The sequence below is a fragment of the Pristiophorus japonicus genome, chromosome 7 (genome assembly GCF_044704955.1).
Source record: "Pristiophorus japonicus isolate sPriJap1 chromosome 7, sPriJap1.hap1, whole genome shotgun sequence".
In the NCBI taxonomy this organism is placed as follows: domain Eukaryota; kingdom Metazoa; phylum Chordata; class Chondrichthyes; family Pristiophoridae; genus Pristiophorus; species Pristiophorus japonicus.
The window spans coordinates 110099897-110115933 of NC_091983.1; the positions used below are offsets into that span (position 1 = coordinate 110099897).

Genomic DNA, 16037 nt, shown 5'->3' on the forward strand with positions numbered 1-16037 from the left:
CGTACATTGGTACGGGAGCACCTCAAGCCAGATGACGGCCTCTTCATCTCGAGGTACAGGTTTTATACACACCTTCGATCGGAGGGCCAGAGCGCGGCGGAATTCGTTGCCAACCTGAGACGTCTAGCGGGACCGTGCAAGTTCAGGACAGTGTTGGCAGACATGCTGCGGGACTTCTTTGTTATCGGTATCAACCACGAGGTGATCCTGCGCAAACTTCTGGTGGTGGAGGAGTTGGATTTAAAAAGGGCCATCCAGATCACTCAATCATGTATGACAACGGACAGGAGCCTAAAGTAAATAGCGGTGAAGAATCAAAACTTGGGAAGTACTGCAAATGCGATTGATTCGATGTTCGGCAGAGTGGCACATGTCAAGGCCTATCCGGCTGCGTTCGTGAAACCTGTGGATGTCCAAAGTCCGCCAGCAGGAATGTATCCGACTTCACTCAGAGAGTTGTTAACCTGTGAAATTCTCTACCGCAGAGAGTTGTTGATGCCAGTTCATTGGATATATTCAAGAGGGAGTTAGATATGGTCCTTACGGCTAAAGAGATCAAGGGGTATGGAGAGAAAGCCATGATCTTATTGAATGGTGGTGCAGGCTCGAAGGGGCCAAATGGCCTACTCCTGCACCTATTTTCTATGTTTCTCCGTGTTGGCATTGTGGGGGAAATCATCGGCACCAGCAGTACTGATTTAAGCAATATAGTTGCAAAGGCTGTCTGAGAGTGGGGCATCTTCAGCGCAAGTGTCCACAGATGAGCAAGCGAGCTGCGACACACCATGTGGAGGATGAGAGTTAGACTAGCGCGGATCCGGATACACAATTCGAGATGCCAGAGGAGGAAGTGTATGGGCTGTACTCCTACATAACCAAGAGTAAACCAATTTTGATTAACGTGAAGTTTAACGGGATACCAGTATCGATGGAACTGGACACGGGGGCGAGTCAATCGATCATGAATGAGAGGGCATTTAATAAGCTGTGGGATACTAAGACTGTGAGGCTCAGGCTGAGCCCTGTTAATGTCAAGCTGCGCATGTACACCAAATAACTGATAAAGGTTATTGGCAGTGCACAAATTAAAGTGTCATATAATGGTGTAGTTCACGACTTCGCGCTGTGGATTGTTCCAGGCATAGGTCCTAATGCGTTTGGATAGAGTGGGACTCAGACTGAAACTCACGAAGTGCGTCTTCATGGCACCAGAGGTCGAATTCCTCGGGAGGAAAATCGCCACTGATGGCATCAGACCTAGTGACATGAAAACCAAGGCCATCAAGAATGCACCCGAGCCGCAGAACATGACGGAGCTGCGTTCGATCCTGGGTCTACTCAACTACTTTGGTAATTTCCTAATTAAATTGAGCACCTTACTGAACCACTGCACATGCTATTGAGAAAAGGCGACAACTGGGTGTGGGGCGCATCGCAAGACAGAGCTTGCGAGAAAGCCACCAATCTGCTTTACTCGAATAAGCTGCTGGTACATTATGACCCATGTAAACATTTGGATTTGACCTGTGACGCATCATCATATGGAATTGGTTGCATACGCCAAAAAGCCAAAGAGTCGGGGAAACTTCAACCTGTCGTGTATGCATCCAAAAGTTTGTCTAAAGCAGAAAGAGCCTACAGCATGGTAGGAAAAGAAGCTTTAGCGTGTGTGTACGGTGTTAAAAAGATGCATCAATACCTGTTTGGCTTGAGGTTCAAATTAGAGACTGATTACAAGCCACTCATTTCATTGTTTTCTGAGAGCAAAGGTATCAATACCAATGCTTCATCCCACATCCAAAGGTGGGCGCTGACATTATCTGCCTATGATTATGTCATTTGCCACAGACCTGGCACAGAGAATTGTGCCGATGCTTTGAGCCGGTTGCCGTTGCCCACACCGGAGATGGAAACGCCACACCTGGCGGATCTAATGTTATTCATGGATGCTTTTGAAAGTGAAGGAACCCCTGTCACGGCTGAACTGTCCATTCAAGCAGAATTGCATATTGTGGGGCAATCACGTTATAATGCCCAAGAAAGGGAGAGAGAAGTTCGTGCGTGAGTTATACATCCAGGTATAGTGATGATGAAGGCCATCGCCAGGTCCCATGTATGGTGGCCTGGAATTGATTCTGAGCTGGAAGCATGCGTGCATCAGTGCAACACCTGAATGCAGCTCAGCAAAGAACCAGCGGAATCGCCGCTGAGTCTGTGGTCATGGCCATCCAAACCTTGGTCCAGGATCCATGTAGATTTTGCAGGTCTCTTCTTGGGCAAGATGTTTTTAGCGGTGGTGGACGCATATTCGAAGTGCATAGAATGCATAATCATGTCATCCAGCACGTCCACGGCAACCATAGAGAATCTCAATGTCATGTTCGCGACACATGGTCTGCCTGACATAGTGGTGAGCGACAATGGGTTGTGCTTCACCAGTCAGGAGTTTCAGGAATTTGTGAAACTTAATGGCATAAAACATGTAAGGTCAGCACCGTTCAAGCCTGCGTCCAACGGGCAAGCTGAACGTGCAGTACAAATTATCAAGCAAAGTATGAGGAGAGTAACCCAAGGGTCACTGCAGACCCGCTTGTCCTGCATACTGCTAAGTTACAGGACAAGACCCCACACACTCACAGGGGTCTCGCCTGCTGAACTCATGATTAAAAGAGATCTTAAGACCAAGCTATCATTGGTACACCCGGATTTAAATAATCATGTTCAATACAGAAGACAAAGTCAACAAGGGTACCATGATCGCGCAACTGTGTCACACAAGGTTTCTGTTAATGATCCTGTATATGTGTTGAACTATGGTCAGGGTCCCAACTGGATTGCTGGTACAGTCATGGCCAAGGAGGGCAATAGAGTATTCATTATTAAGCTCAAGAATGGGCAAACTTGCAGGAAACACATGGATCGGACAAAGCTGAGGCACACAGACGAGCTAGAACAGTCGGACGAAGAAACCATCGACGACCAACCAACCTACCAGCAGTCTTCAGAGGACTCAAAGGTCATCAGTGAACCCGGAATTTCCATCACGGACCCGTTCAATAAAAATGGACTTGCAATTCCTGACGTGGCCACTGCCACCCCCACAAGTCAGTCATCCAGCCACAATAAAGCTCGCACACTCACCCAAGGCTGGAATTGAACTGAGACGGTCAACCCAGGAGCATAAAGCACCGGACCGTCTCAACCTGTGAAAGACTGATAAGATCTCAGAGGGGGGTACTGTCACATAGTGCAGCTCAGGTACAAAAGGCCAGCCATTTTGAGAGTCAGGCACTTTGGGCCTAAATAAAGCAGAGCCAAGATTGTACCTTGCTTGGTTAAACAATACGCAGTTCAAATCTTTATTGTATACATAACACAGCATTTCTGATCTCACCACTGTCACTCCGCCAGTGCACTTATCATCCAGCCAGCCCAGACTGCCGCTGCCGAGCCTGAGCTGGTGCAGTGTACAGCCGGGCCTTCCAGGCCCAGAGCTGGTTGAAGGCATCCTGCAAAGCTATCTGTAGTCTCTGGCTCTGACACTCAGCAGCCTTCCATCAGCCCTGCTGCAGCCACTGGGAAGACACTGTGTAAAAGCAGTAGAATAGGAAAAGGAAGTATTAAGATGGGATGAAAAGTTTTGCACAAAGGCGAATAGTAAATTTAATAGTTGGATATATATGTGGTTAATTTTTACGGATAACATTTGTATTGGAATATTGCATATTTGGTGCTGTCTCTCCTTTCAGTTTTAGGGTGTGGTATGGAATGACAAATTGATGCAATGATGGGACAGCAGAGCAACTGGGAAAGGGCTTGGAATTCATTGAAACTGAAGTCTGATGAGGCAGTTATAGACTGCCTGCCAGAAGCCGATTGGATGCCTGCCTCCTATGTTGCTGCTGTTCCTGCTCATCTTCCTCCTCCTCGTCCTCCTCGTCCTCCTCGTCCTCGTCCTCGTCCTACTCCTCCTCCTCCTCGTCCTCATCTTCATCCTCCTCCTCCTCCTGAGGTGGTGGAGCTATGCCTGGTGGCAATGACTGCGCCTTCATGATGGCCAAATTGTGCAGCATGCAGCAGACGACGACGAATAGAGACACCCGCTCAGCCGAGGACTGGAAGACTCCGAACGAGTGATCAAGGCAATGGAACCATTGCTTGAGCACTCCCAAGGTCTGCTCAATTATGTTCCTGGTGGTGGCATAGCTCTCATTGTACGAGTGCTGGACAGGGGTGTTGGGGTTGCGGAGGGGAGTCATGAGCCAGGTGGTGAGCAGATAGCCCTTATCTCCGAGCAGCAGCCGTGAGCTTGATGTGGTGTCTAAAAGAGAGCTGGCGCACCGGTCTGGTGCAGGATGAAGGCATCGTGACTGCTGCCAGGATAGCGGGCATTGATGGAGAGGATTCGGCGTATGTGGTCGCAAAACAACAGCACATTCAGTGAGTGGTAGCCTTTGTGGTTACGGAGTACCTCAGGATTGTTATCCGGTACCCGCAAAGCGACGTGGGTGCAGCCGATGGCGCCCTACACCATGTGGAAGGTCGCTGTCCTGTCAAATCCACATGCACGCTCGTGCTGCTTCTCTCTGGTCATGGGGAAGGAAATGTGTTCCCTTCTCCTTCTGTACAGAGCATCTGTGACCTGGCGGATGGAGCGATGGACAGCAAAATGGGAGATGTTGGAGAATTCTCCTGTTGCACACTGGAAAGATCCACTGGTGTAGAAATTGAGCACAATGGTGACCTTGACTGCCACTGAGAGAGCCGTCCTCACCCTGGTCTGAGGCTTGAAGTCTGGTTGCAGGAGGTAGTAGAGCTTTGTTACCATATCCTTGCTGAAGCGCAGCCTTTGAACACACTGTTGCTCAGTGAAATTGATGTAGGAGAAATTCTGCCGGAATAGTCTGGGAGGGTAAGGCCTCCTGTTGAGAGCCCTGTTGGCCCTTCTACCTCTGGCCATGTTTTGCAAACTTTCTCTGCACCTCATTTGCCTCCAACAGTGACGCTGGAAGGCGAGGTCCAGTGCCAGCATAGCCCCCATGAAATGATTTAAATGTTGCACTTTCAAATCTGTTCTTAATGAAACTCACAAATCTTTATGAGCCGGAAAACCCCTTCAACTGCAAATCGCTCAAATCGGTCAAAACGTCTGTCTGCCTATGTGAAACTAACAGGGAACCACTATAATACATAATATATAAAAACAGAAAATACTGGAAATAATCAGCAGGCCAGGCAGCATCTGTGGAGAAAAAAACAGAGTTAAAGTTTCAGGTTGCTGACTCTTCGTCAGAACTGGAAAAAGTTAAAGATGTAACAGATTTTTAAGCAAGTGTAGGGGCAGGGAAAGGGGGGAGGGGACAAAAGAAGAAAAGGGAAGGTCTGTGAAAGGGCAGAAGGCCATAATTGCCCTGGAAAAGTGGCGGTGAACCATCTTCTTGAACTTTCTGGTGAAAGTGCAGCAGTTCAGTCGGGAGTTCCAGGATTTTGACCCAGTGTCGATGAAAGAATGGCAATATATCCAAGTCAGGATGTTATGTGACTTGGAGAGGAACTTGGAGGTGGTGTCGTTCCTACATGCCTGTTGTTCTTGCCCTTCTAGGTGGTAGAGGTCGCAGGTTTGGGAGGTACTGTCAAAGAATCCTTGGCGAGTTGCTGCAGTACATCTAGATGGTGACATTGCAGCCAGGGTGTGCACCAGTGCTGAATGGAGTGAATGTTTAAGGTGGTGGATGGGGTGCCAATCAAGTGGCCTGCTTTGTCCTGGATAGTGTCGAGCTTCTTGAGTGTTGTTGGAGTTGTACTCATCCAGGCAAGTGGGCAGTGTTCTATCACGCTCTTGACTTGTGCCTTGTAGATGGTGGACAGGTTTTGGGGAGACAGGTGATGAGTCACTCACTGGACCAGTCTCTGACCTGCTCTTGTTACCACATTATTTATGTGACTGGTCCAGTTAAGTTTCTGGTCAATGGTGACTCCCAGCTCATTGATGGTGGGGGATTCGGCGATGATAATGCTGTTGAATGTCAAGGGGCAGTGGTTAGACTCTCTCTTGTTGAAGATGGTCATTGCCTGACACTTGTGTGGCGCGAATATATCTGAGCACCAACACATGTATTCCCACACCATGAGATTTAGGTAATAAACAATAGGAGGATGCACCAAAATAGACAGAGCATGGGTGAAGCGGAGCAGTTGGTGATCACAGTGAATGAGCGGGGGATCAGACCAGCTCACACGTTTTCTCAGCTGCTGAGTTCTTGGAATCTGACCTCAGGGGTTCTGAATTTAAAAGAAGAATGCTACCAGAGCAACACCGTTTTCTGCAGCTATTAGATGGTGTGTTAAACACTCTGCAAAATCTGAGGGTAATTGCGGAGGAGTACACTATCAACATCTTTGCAGACATGACTGATAACATCTCATCACTGCATTCTACATAGGGCACATAATGGGCAGAACTTTCAACATCAGCGGGCGTGAAACTGGTGGTAGCGGATTGGCTGCCCGTTGTACATCCTGTCCAATTTTCCTTTCCATTGAAGTTGGAACTCCTGCCCAGTATTTCCCGGGATGTCTGCACCTGAGTCCCCTGTGCTCAAGGTCCTAAGTGTAAGTGGTTTTGCCCGTGGCGGTTTCGAATCATCCCTCTTACAATAGTTCTAGACTCCGGAATTATAGTCGTGAACAGTAATATACTGTCATAGACAGATCTTTTTGGTTTCAACCATCACAATGCTTTATTCAAGTGAAAACACATCTGCTCCCAGTAAAAAAGCACACCCTGGTGGTGTAATACAAACACAGTACAACACACAGTCTAGCCTGTCTAAACAGGCCCCTAACACTCACGTATAATACACCCCTGCTCGGATTCAAAATTGCACCACTGAATTTGTCCAACAGAAATGTGCATACGATTATGATCCTTGCAGAAACCTCCCCACTAAAACCTCTAAAGCTTGGTTGGGATGCACGACACCCTTTCACACCATGCGGTGGTCTTAAAGATACGTGGGCTGGGATAAATGCTCGCCAATTACCCCTCTGGCTTACTCGCTCCTTCTCCCGATGAGGCGTATCTTCTGGGTCTTCAAGTCCAGTCATAAGGTCAGCTTCCCAGTCGAAGTAGCGAGGCTCTCTGATGTTTCTTCTCTCCATCCCAGACGGAGTGCTCGGTCCTTGTGCGTTGGGCAACCAGCAGGAGTTCGAGGAGTGGCCCATAAAAGGGCGCGACCATCGGGGAGCGGCCACAGGAGCAGCCAGCGGGAGTTCGAGGAGTGGCCCATAAAAGGGCGCGACCATCGGGGAGCGGCCACAGGAGCAGCCAGCGGGAGTTTGAGGAGCCAGCTGGTGCAGGGGCAGAAGGTAAACAAAGAAGTAAAAAGAAATTGAAGTGTGACTTCACAGCCAAGCGGGTAAATGATTGGCTGGTAGATTGGTGAGTAATTGATCTTTTTCTTCTTTTTTTATCAGTAGGAACGCTTTGGCATTGTTGCCAAATTAAGTTAATCTAACGGTTAAGTCGTGGCAGGAGAGCCCAGACCCGTGTCATTCTCCTCCTGTGCTTTGTGGAAAATCAGGGACGCTTCCAGTGTCCCTGACTACTATGTGTGCAGGAAGTGTGTTCAGCTGCAGCTCCTGACAGACCACATTGCTACACTGGAGCTGCGCATGGATTCACTCTGGAGCATCTGCGATGCTAAGGATGTCGTGAATAGCACATTTATTGAGTTGGTCACACTACAGGCAAAGGTTACACAGCCAGATAGGGAATGGGTGACCATCAGGAAGAGCAAGGGAAGGAAGGTAGTGCAGCGGTCCCCTGCGGTCACCTCCTTCCATAGAAATAGAGAAACATAGAAAACAGGTGCAGGAGCAGGCCATTCAGCCCTTCGAGCCTGCACCGCCATTCAATAAGACCATGGCTGATCATTCCCTCAGTACCCCTTTCCTGCTTTCTCTCCATACCCCTTGATCCCTTTAGCCGTAAGGGCCATATCTAACTCCCTCTTGAATATATCCAATGAACTGGCATCAACAACGCTCTGTGGTAGAGAATTCCACAGATTAAAAACTCTCTGAGTGAAGATGTTTCTCCTCATCTCAGTCCTAAATGGCTTACCCCTTATCCTTAAACGGTGTCCCCTGGTTCTAGACTTCCCCAACATCGGGAATGTTCTTCCTGCATCTAACCTGTCCAGTCCCGTCAGAATCTTACATGTTTCTCTCATCCTTTTAACTCCTCCAGTGTATAAAGGCCCAGTTGATTGAGTCTCTCCTCATATGTCGGTCCAGCCATCTCGGGAATCAGTCTGGTGAACCTTCGCTGCACTCCCTCAAGAGCAAGAACGTCCTTCCTCAGATTAGGAGACCAAAACTGAACACAATATTCCAGGTGAGACCTCACCAAGGCCCTGTACAACTGCAGTGAGACCTCCCTGCTCCTATACTCAAATCCCCTAGCTATGAAGGCCAACATACCATTTGCCTTCTTCACCGCCTGCTGTACCTGCATGCCAACTTTCAATGACTGATGAACCATGACACCCAGGTCTCGTTGCACCTCCCCTTTTCCTAATCTGCCGCCATTCAGATAATATTCTGCCTTTGTGTTTTTGCCCCCAAAGTGGATAACCTCACATCTATCCACGTTATACTGCATCTGCCATGCATTTGCCCACTCACCTAACCTGTCCAAGTCAACCTGCAGCCTCTTAGCATCCTCTTCACAGCTCACACTGCCACCCAGTTTAGTGTCATCTGCAAACTTGCAGATATTACACTCAATTCCTTCATCTAAATCATTAATGTATACTGTAAAGAGCTGGGGTCCCAGCACTGAGTCCTGTGGCACTCCACTAGTCACTGTCTGCCATTCTGAAAAGGAGCCGTTTATCCCGCCTCTCTGCTTCCTGTCTGCCAACCAGTTCTCTATCCACTTCAGTACAATACCCCCAATACCATGTGATTTGATGTTGCACACCAATCTCTTGTGTGGGGGACCTTGTCAAAAGCCTTTTGAAAGTTCAAATGCACCACATCCACTGGTTCTCCCTTGTCCACTCTACTAGTTACATCCTCAAAAAATTCCAGAAGATTTGTCAAGCATGATTTCTCTTTCATAAACCCATGCTGACTTGGACCAATCCTGTCACTGCTTTCCAAGTGCACTGCTATTTCATTCTTACTAATTGATTCCAACATTTTCCCCACTACTGATGTCAGGCTAACAGGTCTATAATTAGCCGTTTTCTCCCTCCCTCCCTTTTTAAAAAATGGTGTTAATTTAGCTACCCTCCAGTCCATAGGAACTGACCCAGAGTCAATAGACTGTTGGAAAATGCTCACCAATGCATCCACTATTCCTAGGGCCACTTCCTTAAGTACACTGTGATGCAGACTATCAGGCCCCAGGGATTTATCGGCCTTCAATCCCATCAATTTCCCTAACACAATTTCCCGCCTGATAAGAATATAGAAACATAGAAACAAAGAAAATAGGTGCAGGAGTAGGCCATTCGGCCCTTCAAGCCTGCACCGCCATTCAATGAGTTCATGGCTGAACATGCAACTTCAGTACCCCACTCCTGCTTTCTCACCATACCCCTTGATCCCCCTAGGAGTAAGGACTACATCTAACTCCTTTTTGAATATATTTAGTGAATTGGCCTCAACAACTTTCTGTGGTAGAGAATTCCACAGGTTCACCACTCTCTGGGTGAAGAAGTTTCTCCTCATCTCGGTCCTAAATGGCTTACCCCTTATCCTTACACTGTGACCCCTGGTTCTGGACTTCCCCAACTTTGGGAACATTCTTCCTGCAGCTAACCTGTCTTACCCCGTCAGAATTTTAAACGTTTCTATGAGATCCCCTCTCATTCTTCTGAACTCCAGTGTATACAAGCCCAGTTGATCCAGTCTTTCTTGATATGTCAGTCCGGCCATCCCGGGAATCAGTCTGGTGAATCTTCGCTGCACTCCCTCAATATTAAGAATGTCCTTCCTCAAGTTAGGAGACCAAAACTGTACACAATACTCCAGGTGTGGCCTCACCAAGGCCCTGTTGAACTGTAGTAACACCTCCCTGCCCCTGTACTCAAATCCCCTCGCGATGAAGGCCAACATGCCATTTGCTTTCTTAACCGCCTGCTGTACCTGCATGCCAACCTTCAATGACTGATGTACCATGACACCCAGGTCTCTTTGCACCTCCCCTTTTCCTAATCTGTCACCATTCAGATAATAGTCTGTCTCTCTGTTTTTACCACCAAAGTGGATAACCTCACATTTATCCACATTGTACTTCATCTGCCACGCATTTGCCCACTCACCTAACCTATCCAAGTCACTCTGCAGCCTCATAGCATCCTCCTCGCAGCTCACACTGCCACCCAACTTAGTGTCATCCGCAAATTTGGAGATACTACATTTAATCCCCTCGTCCAAATCATTAATGTACAATGTAAACAGCTGGGGCCCCAGCACAGAACCTTGCGGTACCCCACTAGTCACTGCCTGCCATTCTGAAATGAACTCCTACTTTTTGCTTCCTGTCTGCCAACCAGTTCTCAATCCATGTCAGCACACTACCCCCAATCCCATGTGCTTTAACTTTGCACATTAACCTCTTGTGTGGGACCTTGTCGAAAGCCTTCTGAAATTCCAAATACACCATATCAACTGGATTTCCCTTGTCCACTCTACTGGAAACATCCTCAAAAAATTCCAGAAGATTTGTCAAGCATGATTTCCCTTTCACAAATCCATGCTGACTTGGACCTATCATGTCACCTCTTTCCAAATGCGCTGCTATAACATCCTTAATAACTGATTTCATCATTTTACCCACTACCGATGTCAGGCTGACCGGTCTATAATTCCCTGTTTTCTCTCTCCATCCTTTTATAAAAAGTGGGGTCACATTGGCTACCCTCCACTCCATAGGAACTAATCCAGAGTCTATAGAATGTTGGAAAATGACTGTCAATGCATCTGCTATTTCCAAGGCCACCTCCTTAAGTACTCTGGGATGCAGTCCATCAGGCCCTGGGGATTTATCGGCCTTCAATCCCATCAATTTCCCCAACACAATTTCCCGACTAATAAGGATTTCCCTCAGTTCCTTCTTCTTACTAGACCCTCTGACCCCTTTTATATCCGGAAGGTTGTTTGTGTTCTCCTTAGTGAATACCGAACCAAAGTACTTGTTCAATTGGTCTGCCATTTCTTTGTTCCCCGTTATGACTTCCCCTGATTCTGACTGCAGGGGACCTACGTTTGTCTTTATGAACATTTTTCTCTTTACATATCTATAGAAGCTTTTGCAGGCCGTCTTAATGTTCCCTGCAAGCTTCCTCTTGTACTCTATTTTCCCTGCCCTAATCAAACCCTTTGTCCTCCTCTGCTGAGTTCTAAATTTCTCCCAGTCCCCGGCTTCGCTGCTATTTCTGGCCAATTTGTATGCCACTTCCTTGGCTTTAATACTATTCCTGATTTCCCTTGATAGCCACGGTTGAGCCACCTTCCCTTTTTTATTTTTACGACAGACAGGGATGTACAATTGTTGTAATTCATCCATGCAGTCTCTAAATGTCTGCCATTGCCCATCCACTGTCAACCCCTTAAATATAATTCGGCAATCTATCCTAGCCAATTCATGCCTCATACCTTCAAAGTTACCCTTCTTTAAGTTCTGGACCATGGTCTCTGAATTAACTCCATCCTAACGTAGAATTCCACCATATTATGGTCACTCTTCCCCAAGGGGCCTCGCACAACGAGATTGCTAATTAATCCTCTCTCATTACACAACACCCAGTCTAAGATAGCCTCTCCCCTAGTTGGTTCCTCGACATATTGGTCTGGAAAACCATCCCTTATGCATTCCAGGAAATCCTCCTCCACTGTATTGCTTCCAGTTTGGTTAGCCCAATCTATGTGCATATTAAAGTCACCCATTATAACTGCTACACCTTTATTGCATGCACCCCTAATTTCCTGTTTGATGCCCTCCCCAACATCCCTATTACTGTGGTAATCAGCAGGAGGTTTCCTTGCCATGAGACTTCATGTGTCCAGAATCAATGTTGAGGATTCCCGACTGTTTATCACTGTGCCACCAACCCTGGTGGGTCTGTCCTGCCGGTGGGACAGAACATACCCAGGGATGGTGATGGAGGAGTCTGGTACATTGGCTGAAAGGTATGATTATGTGAGTATGACTATGTCAGGCTGCTGCTTGACTAGTCTGTGAGACAGCTCTCCCAATTTTGGCACATGTCCCCAGATGTTGGTGAGGAGGACTTTGCAGGGTTGACTGGGCGGGTGTGCCGTTGTCATGTTCGAAACTGGTGCCGAGGTTGATGCCGGTTAGTCCGTCCATTTTAAAATTTTTCTTATTGTTCCTCGTAGCAGTTTGTTATAACTGAGTTGGTTGCTAGGCTATTTCAGAGGGCAGTTAAAAGTGAACCACTTCGCTGTGGGTCTGGAGTCACATTTCGGCCAGACCAGGTAAGGATGATAGATTTTCTTCCATAACGGACAAACTGAGAGTTTCATGGACATCATTACTGATACTAGCTTTTGATTCCAGGTTTATTTAATTAACTGAATTTTAAATTCCCCAGCTGCCATGGTGGGATTTTAACACGTCTCGGGATTACTAATCCAGTAACGTTACCACTATGCTAACATTCCATCGAGGAAGGAGTGGGAGGCTTAAATGTTTTGAGCCAAGGTGACCTTCCCTGTCACAGTGCATGATCTGGTGTTTGGCTTCAATTCTCATTCCAACAGGTGGCACAGGTAAGGGATTGTCTCCTTGTGGAAAAGCAGTCACCGTATACACTGCTGCTCTGCCAGGTTCAGGTATGATCTGTTTCTGAAAGCCCACGTGCTGTAATGCCTCCTTTGCCCTGGTCTTGTTGCCTGTAGAGGTCTTTGCTCCCTTTCTTCTGCTGCTCTTCCTCCTGATTTGGGAGCCTCAAGGATAAATCCAGCTGCTAATTGTTCACTAATTGAAAGGAAGCAAATTTTGTGTTCAACTGCCTTGCTGAGAAATATTATTTTGCCTCTTTTGCGTCTTAAAACAGCACCTTTGTTTAACGTGAGTGTATGTGAAGGAATGGGAATTAGACGACATTTGAGAATACCTTCCTTTCAATCCGCCCTCACAGGCCTTCATGAAGGTTTAATGTTTTGCCATCAGCTACTAGATGCCCACACCGCCCCTCCACACACACCTCCTCCACTGCACCTCGGTTCACGGTGTCTGTTTCAGGGAATTGATTGATTTGCTCAGCAGCTCGTCCCGTGGGCGGCGCCTCCACCTGCTTGAAGCCACTCTCAGCGGCTCTGCAGCAGATGAGGAAGTGCTTGACCATATTTAACTGGGCTCGAATCTTTCATCAGTTTTCAAGCGATCTTCCCACGGGACAAAAGCTGATGACAGTCATTTAAACGGAATCAGTCTTTTTTTCGGATTACAGGTAGGAAAAAGTTCCCGGTTAAAAATGACAATTTCTCGAGGAAAATTCTTCCAAAGGGAGAACATAAATTACTGCTCACGCATATTTCCAGTCTGCGATATGCGGAAAATTTCCTTTGCATGTTATGTTTAATGAGATCGTAACTTGTTGTTTATGAACGAGTTTACCATTCCTTTAGTACGAAGCCCCTTCGAAACGTTCCGGCTCTTTGTACCAGGATACAAGGGAGGATTTTCAGGAATCATACCCCCTTTATTGTCAAATTCTTCAATTATTAAGTTGAAATTCTATTGCCACTCTCTTGTCGCTGCAAAAGCGAGTTACAGGTGTGTATCGATATAAAAGTAGCAGCGTATCTTTGGAGCCAGGTCCTGATGTGAATCTGGAAAGCACGAAAGCAAAGTGTTGGGTGTTGACACGATTGGAGTACAACTCCAGTCTGGCGTTGTTCGGTTTAAAGCTGCTGAAGTGGTCTGTTAAATGTCCTGGGCACTTTGAAAGCTTAGTATTGGGCCTCTTTAATGTTAGGGGAAAGTGGACATCACGCCATTACTCTGTCCCAATACTTAAAATATACTTTTCTATATCTGTGCCCAGACTGAGTCAACACCGGAGGTTCTAAACAGATGCATTCTGTCAACTATGGCTCAATGGTAGCACTCTGGCCTCTGAGTCAGAAGGTTGTGGGTTCAAGTCCCACAAAAAGAATCTAGGCTGATACCTCAATGGAGTGCTGAGGGAGTGCGGTAATGTCGGATGAGGCATTAAACCGCGGCCCTATCTGCCCTCTCAGGTGGACTCAAAATATCACATGGTGCTATTTCAAAGAATAGTTGGAGTCTTATCCTGTGGCCAATATTTATCCCTCAAATCAACCTCACAAAAAACAGATTACAGGTCATTATCACATTACTGTTGTGGGAGCTTGCTGTGTGCAATATGGCTGCCGCACGTCCTACATTCCAACAGTGACTACACTTCAGAAGTGCTTCATTGGCTGTAAAGCACTTTGGAATGTTGTGAAAGGCAATATATAAATGCAAGTCTTTTTTTTACTTATTCACCTCGCACAGATTCTCAGCCCCAATATGTTTGTTTGATTACACTCCTGTGAAGCACCTTGGGACATTTTACTACATTTAAGGTGCTATATAAATGTGCATTGTTGATAGAAATTGTTTCTTTAAACATTTTTTTAAAATGGTTCAACCATGGCTAACAAGAACAGCTAAATATATTATTAGATCAAAGGAAGAGGCTTATAATGTTGCCAAAAAGAGCAGTAAACCTGAGGCTTGGAGGATTTTAGAATTCAGCAAAGGGGGACCAAGAAATTGATAAAGAAAGTGAAAATAGAATATGAGAGTAAACTAGCAAGAGACAGAAAAACAGACTGCAAAAGCTTCTACAACTATGTAAAAAGGTAAAGATTAGCAAAAGTAAATGTGGGTCCCCTACAGGCAGAGACAGGAGAAATTATAATGGTGAATAAGGAAATGGCAGAAAAATTAAACAAATGCTTTGTGTCTATCTTCACGGAAAAAGACACAAAGAGCTTCCTGGAAATAGCAGAGTACCACGGGTCTAGCGAGAATGAGGAACAGAAAGAAATTAGTATTAATAAAAAAAAGTACTGGCGAAATTAATTGGACTGAAAGCCGATAAATCCCCTGGACCTGATGACCTACATCCAAGGGTTTTGAATGAGGTAGGAATAGAGATAGTGGATGCATTGGTTGTCATCTTCCAAAATTCCATAGATTCTAGAACAGTTCCCGCAGATTGGAAGGTAGCTAATGTAACCCCGCTATTTAAGAAAGGAGGGAGAGAGAAAATGGTGAACTGCAGACAAGTTAGCCTGACATCAGTCGTAGGGAAAATGCTTGAATCTATTATTCAGGATGTGGAACAGGGCACTTAGAAAATAATAATAGGATAGGGCAGAGTTAATATGGATTTATGAAAGGAAAATCATGTTTGACAAATCTGTTAGAGTCTTTTGCAGTTGTAACTAGCAGAATAGATAAGGGGAGAACCAGTGGATTTTGTGTATTTGGATTTTCAGAAGGCATTCGATAAGGTGCTACACAAGAGGTTATTGAACAAAATTAGGGCTCATGGGATTGAGGGTAATATATGGATTAAGGATTGGCTAATGGACAGAAAACAGAGAATAGGAATAAACGGGTCATTTTCAGGTTGGCAGGCTGTAAATAATGGAGTGCTGCAAGGGTCGATGCTGAGGCCCCAGCCACTCACAATCTATATCAATGATTTGGATGAGGGGATCAAATGTAATATATTCAAATTTGCTGATGATACAAAAAGCCATGTGGGAATGTAAGTTCTCAGGAGGATACAAAGAGACTTCAAGAGGATATAGACAGGCTAAGTGAGTGGGCAATGACATGACAAATGGAATATAATGTGGAGAAATTTTAAGTTATCCACTTTGGTAGGAAAAATAGAAAAGCAGAGTATTTTTTAAATGGTAAGAGAAATTGGGAAATATTGGTTTTCAGAGGGACCTGGTTGTCCTTGTACACG

General features: G+C 46.1%; 1 protein-coding gene across 1 annotated transcript in view; it reads left to right on the forward strand.

The window, feature by feature from the left end:
* Window positions 1-13403: 13403 nt before the first annotated feature.
* The window catches only part of LOC139266828 (adhesion G protein-coupled receptor F4-like), a 186779-nt gene continuing 184145 nt past the window's right edge, over window positions 13404-16037 (forward strand). Inside the window, exon 1 of the mRNA XM_070884435.1 lies at window positions 13404-13490. The gene's annotated coding sequence lies outside the window, so the exon portion shown is untranslated. The remainder of the gene's footprint in view (window positions 13491-16037) is intronic.